This window comes from Macaca nemestrina, chromosome 18 (assembly GCF_043159975.1).
Source record: "Macaca nemestrina isolate mMacNem1 chromosome 18, mMacNem.hap1, whole genome shotgun sequence".
NCBI classification, from domain to species: domain Eukaryota; kingdom Metazoa; phylum Chordata; class Mammalia; order Primates; family Cercopithecidae; genus Macaca; species Macaca nemestrina.
Window position 1 is genome coordinate 19213296 of NC_092142.1, and position 14710 is coordinate 19228005.

The window sequence follows — 14710 nt, forward strand, 5'->3', positions numbered from 1 at the left end:
CTCTGATAAGGAAGAGAGGCCTATCGTCTTTCCAGGCCTCTGTCTCACGTGTGGCCCTTTAAGTGTGGGGAGAATGTCTGAAACAGGGTGCTGGGGATGCCTGGCTGTTCTTCAGGAAGGCACCAGGGATGCCTAGGGGTGACTGTCAGTATGGGTTTTCTGCACAATAAGAAAAGTTGGCCGGGCGCGGTGGCTCACGCCTGTAATCCCAGCACTTTGGGAGGCCGAGGCGGGCGGATCACAAGGTCAGGAGATCGAGACCACGGTGAAACCCCGTCTCTACTAAAAATACAAAAAATTAGCCGGGCGCGGTTGTGGGCGCCTGTAGTCCCAGCTACTCGGGAGGCTGAGGCAGGAGAATGGCGTGAACCCGGGAGGCGGAGCTTGCAGTGAGCCGAGATCGCGCCACTGCACTCCAGCCTGGGCGACAGAGCGAGACTCCGTCTCAAAAAAAAAAAAAAGAGAAAAAAAAAAAAAAAAGAGAAAAAAAAAAAAAAAAGAGAAAAAAAAAAAAAAAGAAAAGTTGAGGCCGGGTGCAGTGGCTCATGCCCGTAATCCCAACACTTTGGGAGGCTGAGGCGGGTGGATCACCTGAGGTCAGGAGTTCAAGACCAGCCTGGCCAACATGGCGAAACCCTGTCTCTACTAAAACTACAAAAATTAGCCAGGCATGGTGGTACATGCCTGTAATCCCAGCTACTTGGGAGGCTGAGGAAGGAGAATCGCTTGAACCCAGGAGGTCGAGGTTGCATTGAGCCAAGATCGTGCCACTGCACTCCAGCCTGCACAACAGGAGTGAGATTCCATCTCAAAAAAAAGGAAAAAAAAAAAAAAAAAAAAAAGAAAAGTTCAGAGATCAAATGGTTCACCTGCACCTATAGAGTTCGGTAGAGTAATTTGAAAGGCTCTTGCCTGTGGTTCCATGAAATGGAAATAGATGAGTTTCTTTTGTAATGTGACTTGGCCCCCCATAGCTATGGTGCAGTGAGCAAGCTCAGCAAAAGCAGCTCTGCTCTTCTGGAAGCTGCAGAGAAATGGAATCCAAAAGCCTGGCATGCCAGTAAGAGGGTAAGCATTTCTTACCATCCAGGTTCCTGGCTTCTCTCTCTCTGTGCAAACCGGTTGAGCGAATGGTAAAAATCACTGTTTGTTTTCTCTGTAAGGTTTTGATTAATGGGAAAAAGGATTTGTCTGTGTTGTTCTGTTGTGGAGAGGAGCACCACAAGACAGAACCTGGGAACAGAACTTGTGTAGGCTTGCTGTTCGAGACAGCCCAGCAGGCTGGTCAGTTACAAACCTTACTGTGAGTCCCTGAAATAAAAACTGGGTGAGGATTCCCCTCGTTTTGTTTTATGTCCTTGAGAGCTTGACTTTGTGACCATGTAGGCATACTTTCTTCTGGTCTTTGCCATCTGGAGGGTGAGAATTTTCGGGTTCATGTCAGGCATTTGGTCTGAAAGGAACATGATCATGTCACAACTAGTCTTTGGCACTATTCACAATAGCAAAGACTTGGAACCAACCCAAATGTCCATCAGTGACAGACTGGATTAAGAACATGTGGCACATATATACACCATGGAATACTATGCAACCATAAAAAAGGATGAGTTCATGTCCTTTGTAGGGACATGGATGCAGCTGGAAACCATCATTCTCAGCAAACTATCGCAAGAACAGAAAACCAAACATCTCATGTTCTCACTCATAGGTGGGAATTGAACAATAAGAACACTTGGACATAGGAAGGGGAACATCATATACCAGGACCTGTTGTGGGGTGGGGGAAGGGGGGAGGGATAGCATTAGGAGATATACCTAATGTAAATGACGAGTTAATGGGTGCAGCACACCAACATGGCACATGTATACATATGTAACAAACCTGCACGTTGTGCACATGTACCCTAGAACATAAAGTATAATTAAAAAAAATAGTTCTCTTGAGCAGTTAAAAATGTTTTGCAAGTTCAACAATGACTGCTCTAGATACCTTCTGGGAGAAACAGTGGTGGCTGCCTCATGCTGTGGTTCAGTAGCTAAGGGTTTGTCGTTTGATGAAGGTGGCTAGGGTTCAATTCCTGGCTTAGGGAATGAGTTCTTTCTGGTTTGATAACATGTGGGACTTTTGCCATTTATTCTTTTCCCCTCCATGGACAGCTTCTGATTTCCTGTCTTGAATTTTTTTTTTTTTTTTTTTTCTGAGCTACCTCTGGGGCGATTCTAGATCTTCTAAAAGCTGCTTGTCATCTCTTTGGAAACACTTTGTGCATCCATGATTAAGTCATAATCTTAATCATGTCATAATCTAGTTAAGGCTTATTGTTTCATTTGGAAAATACCTTTGGGGAGAAAATGCTTAAAAGCCAGAGGTATTGGCTGTTTGTCCTGGCTAAAGTCTGGCAATAAAATATTTTTAAAAATATATTTTTCTTTTTGAAAAAGAGCTCTATGGTTAAAAGCCAGATTAATTTTAAAAGTCTTTTATGCTTTTGCTTTTCTTCTTGGATCTTGGTTTTTGAAAATTTTTTTTTCTTTTAGTTGACTAAATTGTTTCTCCGTTTACTTTGTTGTACCCAGTCCGTTTATTCCCCAAAGAAGTCCACCAGAGACTGCAGTCAAAGCCAAGCGGCAAGGATCTTTATTGCAGGTTCGAACCTGGACCCCCGACCGAGTGTCGAGCGAGAGCCCTGAGGAGGGTTAGGAACTGTCTTTTATAGTCAGCAGTAAACAAGTACAGAGTCAAAGGGGTCTTTTTGAACGACGCAAGCTTGGGATTGGTTGATATTTGAACAGTGCGAGTTGGCTGTTCTTGATTGGTTCCTGCCATCTCCCGCCATCCGAGCTATTTCAGTTACTCTTCTGACATGTTTATGACCTCTGGCAGGGATTTTCCTAACCGGTTTGTCCCGGCTTCAGTTCCGGGAGCCAACTGTATTGTTCCTCCCACAACTTCTGTCTGTCTCCTTGCCACCCACAATGCCTGCAAGAGAGGACCTCAGGTCATTTCTAACAGCCTAGGACTCCTTGGAAAAACAGAGGAGGCATCACAGACCCTGTTTGGGGAGAAACCTCTGTTTTCCTCATAGAACGCCATGAATTGTAAGCAGACAGATTCCTCTCACAATCTAATGCTTTGCTTTGTTTTGTATTACGTTACCTAAACATTCTGACTTTTGGGGGTATCACTTATTAGTTTACATTATGAGAAAACTTTTAGCCTTGGTGTGTACAAACACCACCTGGAAAGTCTCCGATAAGGAGACAGCCGTTCGAAGTTTTACTAAAAGCGCGGGGACCAAAAGAATTCCTTTGTTCCCCTGTAACTTTCGGGCTATAAAAAAGCAAGCACTCGCATTGTTCGGGGCCCTCTTATATGCTGTGGAATGGAGGGACCAAGTTCGAACTTGTAGTAAAGATCCTTGCCGCTTGGCTCTGACTCTGGACTCTGGTGGTCTTCTTTGGGGAACTAACGGTCTGGGCATAACATTACGTTACCTAAACATTCTGACTTTTGGGGGTATCACATATTAGTTTACATTATGAGAAAACTTTTAGCCTTGGTGTGTAACAGCTAGATGAGAAATACACTTTTAGGGATGGCTAATGATGGTTGCTTACAGTGAATGTTTATTACTGCAGGGCGATACTTCTTTCTTTGAACATTTAGACAAGAAGAGTGTGCTCTTGGGTACCTAGAAGGTATGGAATGGGGGGATGGGCTGATTACCAAATGCTGTGATTGGTACTGGGCTGCCCACCAGCATGGGAGAAATGTCCTTGCAGTGAGATGTGCTGTGGAAGCATTGCACTGTCCTGTCTTGTAGCATTTCCCTCTTTTTGGGGAACCAGGACTCGGGATAAAAATGGGATCCTCAATCCCTGGGAATCTGTTTTGCCATCCAGCTGTGCCTGCTTGTTAGGCCTTAGAAACGGACTTTTCTGGCCTTGTTCCTTAAAAGGCTCCACCCCAAAGCCAATAATCCAATTAAAAAATTTACATCTTTAAGGAAATCTCCATGAGTAAGAGTGTCTGCTTTCCCTAGCTATCTTTTTTTTTTTTTTTTTTTTTGAGATGGAGTGGCCAGTTCTGTGGCCTAGGCTGGAGCGCAGTGGCTCAGTCTTCTCGGCTCACTGCAACCTCTGCCTCCCAGGTTCAAGTGATTCTCGTGCCTAAGTCTCCCGAGTAGCTGGGATTACAGGCGTGTGCCACCATGCCCAGCTAATTTTTGTAATTTTTAGTACAGACAGGGTTTCACCATGTTGGTCAGGCTGGTCTTGAACTCCTGACCTCAAGCAGTCTGTCCGCCTTGGCCTCCCAAAGTGCTGGGATTACAGGCTTGAGCCACCGCACCTGGTCCGTGTCCTGGCCATCTTAATTGAACTTTTGCTCACACAATTTTCCCTTGGTTTGAGTAAAATATCAGTCCTCTATCTTGTTTCACCTGAGTTGTTCCTTTACAAATGCAAATTTAGAGTTGCCTAGCTGTATTTAGGCAGGAAACAGGTAATCAAAAGACTCGTGGTCTAAAATTGTCAAGAGAGAAACTGGCAAATGAAAAATGTATTACTGTACCAGATCTGCTTCTGTCTGTGTATTTATATGTGTTGTGTGTGATGTTTATAAAAAAGAGCTCTAATTAATTGGCTTAAAGAAAAACAAGTGCTTAAATAATATACTTTGTCAAAAAATGAAAACTTGAATGCCTTTTAGTTCACGTGACTTTAGTAATCTTTGGTATTACTAATAATAATTTAAAGATTATGAATAAAATAAAAACAACTTCAAAATTTAAGCATTTGGTCTACATTAGACAGCTCAGATACTGTCTTTACTAGATGGCTTTGAAGTAATAAACTGCTTTTATGACTTTTGATAATTATTCGACATGCTGGCTTTAGAGCTATTTTTAGGTTGGTGTGAAAGTAATTGTAGTTTTTATTATTAACAATAATAGATTCAGCTGGCCGCGATGTCGCATGCCTGTAATCCTAGCACTTTGGGAAGCTGAGGTGGGCAGATCACTTGAGGCCAAGAGTTCAAGACCAGCCTTGCCAGCATGGTGAAACCCCATCGTCTCTACTAAAAATACAAAAATTAGCCAGGCATGGTGGCACACACCTGTAATCCCAGCTATTCGGGAGACTGAGGCACGAGAATTATTTGAACCTGGAGGCAGAGGTTGCAGTGAGCTGAGATCACGCCACTGCATTCTAGCCTGGGTGACAGAGTGAGACTCTGCCTCAAAAAATAAAAAAAAAAAGTAATAGATTCTAGGTAAGGTTTGGGTACATATGGTGTTAGACATGAGCCCTAGCTATGCTAGAAAGTTAGACATTATCTGCTGTTCTGTCCTATGTCCCAGACTCTGCACCTGATACATAATTATAATTGCTTATGTTAAAAATAAAAATTATACGTTTTTGGTAAAAAGGCATGGGAATGTGGTTTTTTAAGAAAAACTAATTTTGTCTAATTTAAAGGGTTGGTAAAAGGAAAATAAGTCTTGGAAATCTTGGGACCCCAAAACCGCTAAGCTAAAGGGAAAAGTCAAGCTGGGAACTGCTTAGGGCAAACCTGCTTCCCATTCTATTCAAAGTCATTCCTCTGCTCACTGAGATAAATGCACATCTGTTTGCCTCCTTTGGAAAGGCTAATCAGAAACTCAAAAGATACCATTTAGGACATGGGCATGGGCAAAGACTTCATGACTAAAACACCAAAAACAATGGCAACAAAAGCCAGAATTGACAAATGGGACCTAATTAAACTAAAGAGCTTCTGCACAGCAAAAGAAACTATCATCAGAGTGAGCAGGCAACGGACAGAATGGGAGAAAATTTTTACAGTCTACCCATCTGACACAGGGCTAATATCCAGAATCTACAAAGAACTTAAACAAATTTACAAGAAACAAACAGCCCCATCAAAAAGTGGGCAAAGGATATGAACAGACACTTTGCAAAAGAAGACATTTATGCAGCTAATAAACATATGAAAAAAAGCTCATCATCACTTGTCATTAGAGAAATGCAAATCAAAACCACAATGAGATACCATCTCACACCAGTTAGAATGGCAATCATTGAAAAGTCAGGAAACAACAGATGCTGGAGAGGATATGGAGAAATAGGAGCACTTTTACACTGTTGGTGGGAGTGTAAATTAGTTCAACCACTGTGGAAGACAGTGTGGCGCTTCCTCAAGGATCTAGAACCAGAAATACCATTTGACCCAGCGATCCCATTACTGGGTGTATACGCAAAGGATTAGAAATCATGCTGCTCTAAAGACACATGCACATATATGTTTATTGCAGCACTATTCACAATAGCAAAGACCTGGAACCAACCGAAATGCCCATCAATGACAGGCTGGATAAAGAAAAAGTGGCACATATACACCATGGAATACTATGCAGCCATAAAAAAGGATGAGTTCATGTCCTTTGCAGGGACATGGATGAAGCTGGAAATCATCATTCTCAGCAAACTAACACAAGAACAGAAAACCAAACACCGCACGTTCTCATAAGTGGGAGCTGAACAATGAGAACACATGGACACAGGGATGCGAACATCACACACTGGGGCCTGTCAGCGGGTAGGGGACTAGGGGAGGGACAGCATTAGGAGAAATACCTAATGTAGATGACGGGTTGATGGGTGCAGCAAACCATCACGGCACGTGTATACCTATGTAACAAACCTGTGCGTTCTGCACATGTATCCCAGAACTTAAAGTATAATAATAAAACGAATAATAATCTAAAAAAGGAGAAGAAAAAAAAGAATGCAACCCGTTTGTCTCTCACCTACTTGTGACCTGGAAGCCCCCTCCCTGCTTGAGTTATCCTGTCTTTCCAGAGGGAACCAACGTACAGTACATCTTACATATATTGATTGATGCCTCATGTCTCCCTAAAGTGTAGAACCAAGCTGTGCCTTGACCATCTTGACCACATGTCATCAGGACCTCCTGAGGCTGTGTCTCAGGCGTCCGTCCTCAACCTTGGCTAAATAAACTTTCTAAATTAACTGAGACCTGTCTCGGATTTTCGGGGTTTGCAGGTTTAAAGATTATCTTAGGTTAAAAGAAAGATAGAGGCCGGGCGCGGTGGCTCAAGCCTGTAATCCCAGCACTTTGGGAGGCCGAGATGGGCGGATCACGAGGTCAGGAGATCGAGACCATCCTGGCTGACACGGTGAAACCCCGTCTCTACTAAAAAAAAATACAAAAACTTAGCCGGACGAGGTGGCGGGCGCCTGTAGTCCCAGCTACTCGGGAGGCTGAGGCAGGAGAATGGCGTGAACCCGGGAGGCGGAGCTTGCAGTGAGCTGAGATCCGGCCACTGCACTCCAGCCTGGGCGACAGAGCGAGACTCCGTCTCAAAAAAAAAAAAAAAAAAAGAAAGATAGAATAAAACTGATGGTTTAAGCAACTTGAAGAAGGTTGGTGAAAAATTAATATTATTAAGAAAATTGTGTGAGAAAGTTGGCTAAAATTAAGATTATTTAGTTTTCCCATAAATTACACATTAAAATAAAATCATATTGACGCAGGGCTAGAATTTGGGCCCATGTGTCAGAGTAACAGGGTTTTCTCGGAGTATTGATCGGTTCTTTAATAAAAAATTATAAAGGGTTATGAAAGGTTTATAAAAATCTTACCTTATGGTCAAATTGGTTACAGTTCGATAGATTTGTTTATAAAATTTTATTAAAATGAACTTTAGCATTAATACACTAATGCAGAGGTAACGTTTGGTTTTCTCTTTTAAACAAGATTTTCATTTGCCTGCAGGAAAAAGGGAGAGAGAAGAGACAGATTCCGTTGGCTTTAAGCTGTCTTTTTTGGGTTTTGTTGTTTGGAAAGCTGTCTCCTCTCTATAAAAGACCAATGGATTTTTGCTTTTTTGAAATCTTTGAGTTAATCACTTTGACTAAAATAAACTGTGGTTCTATTTTGTGATGAAGTGTTTTAAACCTTTGATATTTGATTAACTTTTCAAAATCATACTCTAAACCTTTTTTTGACTGGATTGACCTTTTTAGATATTAGGTTCTGTGAAGTCCAAAAGAGACGTATCTAGCTTATTTGGTACATAAAAACCATGCAGGAAACATTGTCAAATATAAAATGGTGTTTAACTTTCTTTGGGTTATATTTATATGTTATTTGTATGTATCACAAAATTATATAAAATTCCTATAATTCTAATATATCTCAGTATTGTGTTGTTAGTTATGATTGTTATGTTAAATTACTGTGTGCCCCACGGATGACTAGATTTCCTTGTCAATTGTGTCTTTCACTGTGGCTGCCCTAAGACTTTGGTCCTCTACAGACAATCGTCTTGTTTTGATCTTAGTCAAAAGACAGTTTAGAATCAGCTAGAGGACTCTGACAGGTACTCTTGAATGCAGGTCTCTGATAACTTTGAGGATTGAGTCATTAGAATAGAGGCAAAAATTTCCAAGACTTTCTTGGGGAGGTAATGTATTCATAAATATTGAACAGACCAGAAGTTAATTGCACGGACCAAACTGATAAAAGATTTTGCTTGAAACGCTGCTGGTCCTTTTTATTTTGTTTTTCAGAGTCAAGAACACTTTTTTTTTTTTTTCTTTTGAGCTACCTACAGGTTTTAACAATTGAGTCAAGTGTGCTTCTGTGAACAAAATTTCTCTAATTTCTCTATTTTCAAATAGAATTTGAAAACTATGAGTATTCTTAACTTATAGCAATATAGTTATTTGCATAAGTGCAATAAGAATCTGTTTTCTTTTATGATAGGACACACTTGGAGATATTGGTTATTTACCAAGGCTTTCACTGAAATGACATGCTTTCACATATAAGCAGACTGCTTTAGGGAATCAAAGTTGACTTATAGAGCCGATAAAAGCTCCTTGGGAGAACTGGCCTCATACCTTGTCTACCCAGTCCCTGCATAGGGTTCCTAACCTGTGGTAAGTAAAGAATATAACTTTCTTTTTGCCTTTTTTTCTTTTCTTTTGTTTCCTTTTTTTTTTTTTTTTTGAAACAGAGTCTCACTCTGTCACCCAGGCAGTGGCATGATCTTGGCTCAGTGCAACCTCTGCCTCCCGAGTTCAGAGGATTCTCTTGCCTCAGCCTCCCGAGTAGCTGAGCCTACTGGTGCATGCCGCCACACATGGCTAATTTTTTGTAATTTTAGTAGAGACGAGGTTTCACCATGTTGGCCAGGCTGTCTCAAACTCCCAACCTCAGGTGATTTGCCTGCCTTGGCCTTCCAAAGTGCTGAGATTACAGGCAGGAGCCACCATGCCCGGCAAGAACATCACTTTCTAACAGGCCCAAAAGCCCCAGTTTATCTTGGGACCTCTAGAAGAGAGGAATTCACCCAACTCATATAGGTATTTGCAGGCACAGATAAATGTGCGACTGGGCTTGAGGCTTTAAAAAGTCAAATCTGGTATTCCTTATGGAAAAAGTTCTAGGAAAGCCAATTTAAAAGAGACCCTGTATGGGAAATAATTATTTTTGTTGCGCTTTATGCAAATAATCAGGCCAAGTGTAATAAGATCAAAACTTCTTTTGCAAATTGGTCCTGCTGTGATTTGTCATTGACAAAAATGAAAGACTGGATGGAGAAAGCTTATAATATACCTGCTGTTAGATTCTGTTCTTGTTCATTGTTTTTGCTCATTGTTTTTGAGTTGAAAAATTATTTGCCACTGTTTGGATTGAATCTTAAGTCCTTTCTCTGGACTACAAGTCTCCAAACTAATGTTTTCAAATTTTTCTTCCATTTTCTGATTTAATAGGATTTCTACTGTCTTTTTCCTGATTCCCTGCAAGCTAAAGCTTATTCTTTATGATACAGGTGAGAACTTGTCAGATTGCCACTGCCTTCCTATGTAACTAAAGATGCTTTGAATCTAACATCTGGATAGATTATGCCCACCATTAATGCTTGTTTTTCTTCTGTTTCCATAGAAATGCGTCTATTAAAAGTCTGTTTGCTTTATATTTCAGACAACAGGAGACTGGTTTTCCAGCCTGCTAACTTAAATTTCAAATGGCATTCAATCCCTTCTTATAAGCATTGTTAAACTGAGCTTAAGCATTTTGTTAATTATTACTGTGTGCTATTTGATTTTAAAAATAATTATCTGTTATATTCAACAGGGGTGCAGATGGTTGAAGTTTGTCTTTCAGGCTTCAACAGTTCATGTCAAACTCATAGTGGTGCAAGGATCCCAACCCCTACCATCCCAGGAGGAGCCAAGCTCCTATAAAACACTAAATCAAGAGGTTTTTATGACCTCATAAATTAGACAGAAACAATGACCCTGGCCAGCAGGAAGTAGCTCCAAAAGATGAAACCACTGCTCTTTCTCCTTGAGAAGAGGGAGAATAAATTCTCTCAGCGGGGAATGAGACACAGTAGAGATGGGGTTGGTTCAGCTCACATGCTCTAGAGCATTCTTTCATGCAGTCTCACTGATCACAAACCCACCCCACTACCTCAATGCTAAAAATTCCAGGAACTGGCTCTAGGAGATAACCAAGGTTGCAGAGTATCCCACCTTGGAAGGGAATGCTGAACAGTGGATTTATAGCCTTGTTGCTGCTGGCCAGACCACCAGGTGACCCATGACTCCAAACAGCCATTGCAACCTGGTATACTGAACTGCACACCCTACCCTTCACATACCTTGCCCAGTACAGCCTGCATACCCTCCCCATGATGTCAATCCCCATGTTTTGCCTAATAAAAAAGCCCTGCCCACTCTTTTCAGGGAATTGGTTTAAGGAATTCCCTCTCTCTCTTGTGCCGCCTCCCTTATGCCCAAGCATAAGCTCCAATGAAGCCTCATTGGATATCCCATGATCCCACCATTGCACTCCAGCCTGAGTGACAGAGATACTGTTTCAAAAGAAAATATTTCGATGCCTCTCCCTGGGACATAATCAGAGAAACACAGGAATTCAAGGGACTTGTGTGGGCATAGACCCAGAGTCAGCAAACTATGGCTGCCACTTGTTTGTGTAAATGAAGTTTTATTGCAACACAGACGAGACCATTCATTTACGGATTTGCCTGTGGCTGCTTTTGCAATACAACAGCGGAACTGAGTAATTGCAGCATAAACTGTATGGCCTGCAAAGTTGAAAATACTGACTAACCCTTTACAAAAAAAACTTTGCTGACTGGCTTGGATAATGTGCATCTCAGCAGAGACTACCTGGGGCAAAACCTGTGAGTATTGCCTTGAAAGAATAGGGCTAAGACCTGAGAACTTTTGTTCATCCCTTGTGGGTAGGGGGTGGTGCTCAGAAAAGGTGTTCTGATAATCACTGAAGTCCCGTTTTCCACCAGGACAGTGGATGGCCTCCCAGAGTTGGATTGAAGTTGATTTAAATAAAATGAAGGAACAGGATAACCTTGCACACTGGAGATTTGTATCTGCTTGGGTAAAAATAGCATGATAATATTATATTACCCAGTGCATCCCACCACTTCTGGAAATTTCGTATATCATTTGCCCTCCCACCTGAGACTGCAGTATTCCATACTCATCACCATCCAGGGATGGCTGTTATGGCAGGAATGCACAGAAGAAGAAGAAAAAAAGCCAACACTCACCTTTTGAGTTTCAAAACAGGTTTTTGAAATGCTTGGCACCTGACAATAATTTTGAAAACCAAGGATTTTGCTTTATAAAAGCCAGGGTTTTTTTTTTTAATGGTTTCAAAAGCTTAAGTCCTAAAGAACTTCGGATGTATGGTTTATATCATAATAAAAAACTTGGAAAGGGTAGATGAGGAGGCAATTTTATCACTACAGAAATGATAACATCTCCCTGGGAAGAGACAGAAACAAGGAGATACAAGAGAATTAGGTGTGGATAAGTATGGAATCAGTTATTTATTGCTGTGTAAAAACCACCCCAAAACTTAGTGGCTTAAAACAACAATTCTTATTTATTTTGCTCACTGTTCTGCAATTTGGGCAGGGCCTTCTCTGCTCCAGTGACATCAGCTGGGATGGCTTGATGGCGTGGGGTTGGGAGGTGGTTAGGAGATCTGTTTTCCAGATGGCTCATTCATATGGCTGGTAAGTTGGTGCTGACTGTTGGAAAAAACAGCTGGGGCCAGGGTCAGGGATCTCAGTCCTCTCCACAAGTCTCTCCATGGCTACTTGGACTTTTCTGCAGCATAGGATTTGGGTGCTAAGAGCAAGTATCCCAAGACAGGAGGATAGAAATGCATAGCTTTAAAATGATCTAACCTTGGAAGTCATATAGTATCTCTTCCACCGTCCTCTACTGATGGAGGCAGTCATAAAGTTCTACTCAGGTTCAAGGGAAGGTGCTATGGTTTGAATGTTTATCCCCCCAAAAACTTATGTTGAAACTTAAAACCCTAATGTGGCACTATTGAAATGTGAAGCCTTTAAGAGGTGATTGGACCATGGATGCTCTGCCCTTATGAGTAGATTAATCCATTCATGGATTGATGGGTTAATGAATTAATGGGTTATTATGGGAGTGGCATTGCTAAGTTTATAAGAAAGAGACACCTGAGCTAGCACACTCAGCCCCCTTCCCATGTAGTGCCCTCCTCAGAACTCTGCAGAGAGTCCCTATCAGCAAGAAGGCCCTCACCAGATGCACCCGCCTTGACCTTGGGCTTCTCAGCCTCCAGAACTGTACGAAATAAATTTCGTTTCTTTATAAATTTCCCAGTTTAAGGTATTCTGTTATATGCAATAGAAAATGGACTAAAACAGAAGGAGATACAGACTCCACCACTCCATGGATGGAGTATCAAGGTTACATTACAAGAAGAGCAAGTTGGACAAGAGATGTTATTGCCTCCATCTTTGGGAAATCCAATCTGCCACAAGTCTGTTTTAGAAAGGACTTTGGCTCTTGTTCCCTCACCTGACTCTCAAGTGGGGGAGGGGTTGCATAAGTAAACTCTAGTGAGGTTGGGAGATCAAGAGCATTGGGGAATGGTGCCTCAGCTGTCAGGCCTTTCAGAGAAGCTTCTACCCGGCTCAGCTTGAAATGGTAGATAAGAGGTGGCTGTGAGTGTTGTCTGAGCAGACTGGTCAGGGGCAGGCTCACTGCGTCATCAACATCTCCAGCACCTCCTAGGAAAAGAGAACATGCTTCTGTGGCCAAGGTTAGCATGGTGGGGGTGGTGAGAGCCTTGTACAGGGAATGATGGAAAATGGCCATCACTGACTAGTGAGACCAGAAAGCATGAAGTCCCCATGAAGTCAAGAGGAGTAACGACGTTGATTGAAGAGAAGCAACTTCTCAGTGGCTACCAAAGGGATATCCAAGGGCCAAAGAATGCCCCCCACCAATGCCATGATGCTATGAACACCTCCCAGAAATGCGATGCAACTGGAAGGAGAAGGCAGAAGGAAGTAGACCATGAAATAACCAATGAAACCTTGAATTTGCTGAGTTCTTCCTGAATTGTCCGAGTTTATCCTCAATTGAACAGGATTAGGTTTACTGCAGCCACATAGAGTGGGGGCCCTGAAAAATAATAAAATTCAGTTATAAGGAAGTAAAAGAGATTATATTTTTGCTCACCTGGGTTTGCGGCTTTTAAAATGTTATATCTGCTGCAAAGAGATATGCATTGGCTACAAAAAGCAGCAGAGAACCAAACAGTTTTGAAAAAAACACTTAGGAGGTGAGGTTGGGGCTTGGTGGTGAATGAGTCAGTAGGAGATGCAGACAATGATCTTTTGGAATACCTGCATTGTAAGGTGCTTATCTTCTCTGAATCTCTGTGGAACTGAGGGGTAGCCTGGCGACAGACACAGTTTTAATCCTCCTTCTTCTGAAATGCAAGACGGAGTCACAAAATTGAACAGAAAAAAAAAATGATGGACATTTTTGCATCATTGTCCAATTTGGCCAAGGCTATATCAACTCCACAAGCAAACAAGCACTTGGCATCCCTCGGCAGGTTTTTCCTCGAGTCTCATTAGTTCCCCAAATGAAACAGCTGCTGCCAAAGCAGTTTGCTCCACCAGCCCAGCGCTCGCTCCTCTGCCTGCTCAGGCTCCCTCAGCTCTGGAGGAATTAATTTCATCTGTAGCAGAGCTCAGAGGCACTACGGTGACTTCAGTTGGCGGCCAAGGGGTTCCAAGCAGCCAAGCTAAACATGGTGGGGGAAGCAAGCCCTGTTGTCCCAGCTGATGGCTGGCACGCCAAGACTCCATTAGTCAAGAGCACTTCCTGGTGCAGGGTGGGAAAGGGAGGAGGCTGGAGTGCAATTGCATCCTAAGCATGGAGCACACCTGCAAAGGGGAACCTGTGTTCAGAGCTGCTCTCCCTTGTTTTCTGCATTTATGCTACCTTGTACTCTTCCCTGTAAACAGCCATCCCTATACGGGCGGCCTGATAGTCTAGTCAGTGGTAATGTTCCTCAAGTGTTAATGTGCACAGGATACCTGAGGATCTTATCATAAAAGCAAGTCTTGGCTGGGTACAGTGGCTCACACCTGTAATCTCAGCACTTTGGATGGCCAAGGCAGGAGAATCACTTGAGGCCAGGAGTTCAAGACCAGCCTGGGCAACAAAATGAGACCTCCATTTCTAAAAAACTAAAAAAATTAGCTGGGCATGGTGGCATGCCCCTGTAATTTTAGGAACTCAGAAGGCTGAGACAGGAGGATCTCTTTAGTCCAGG

The 14710-nt window shown here is 42.4% G+C and overlaps 1 long non-coding RNA gene across 1 annotated transcript in view; it reads left to right on the forward strand.

Annotated features, from left to right (window-relative positions):
* Window positions 1-2589: 2589 nt before the first annotated feature.
* The window catches only part of LOC139359739 (uncharacterized), a 59897-nt gene continuing 47776 nt past the window's right edge, over window positions 2590-14710 (forward strand). Inside the window, exon 1 of the long non-coding RNA XR_011616127.1 lies at window positions 2590-3102. This is a non-coding gene — a long non-coding RNA (uncharacterized lncRNA). The remainder of the gene's footprint in view (window positions 3103-14710) is intronic.